Source organism: Bison bison, unplaced genomic scaffold (genome assembly GCF_000754665.1).
Source record: "Bison bison bison isolate TAMUID 2011002044 unplaced genomic scaffold, Bison_UMD1.0 scf7180017864473, whole genome shotgun sequence".
In the NCBI taxonomy this organism is placed as follows: domain Eukaryota; kingdom Metazoa; phylum Chordata; class Mammalia; order Artiodactyla; family Bovidae; genus Bison; species Bison bison.
In genome coordinates, this window is record NW_011495034.1 from 2,733,109 (window position 1) to 2,733,527 (window position 419).

A 419-nucleotide genomic window follows, 5' to 3' on the forward strand; every position below is an offset into this window, starting at 1 on the left:
ATCAGTGTCTCTTTTGCTGTCTCGTACACCAGGTTATTGTTACCATCTTTCTAAATTCCACATATATGCATTAGTATACTGTATTTATGTTTTTCCTTCTGGCTTACTTCACTCTGTATAATAGGCTCCAGTTTCAGAATTGGAAAGTGTGTATTGCTTTGTTTTGGAGTAACCTTACATAGGAAAGTTTTGATTTAATAGGGCTTTTTTAGTTTAGTTTTTTTAATGCAAACAGATTTTACTAATGTAGGTTATATTCTCTAGAGCAGTGATTCTTAACATTTTTTGCCTGTGTGCGTGCTCAGTCGTATCAGACCCTTCGCAACCCTGTGGACTGCAGCCCGCCAGGCTCCTCTGTCCGTGGAATTTTCCAGGGAAGAATACTGTGGTGGGTTACCATTTCCTCCTTTTGAGGATTA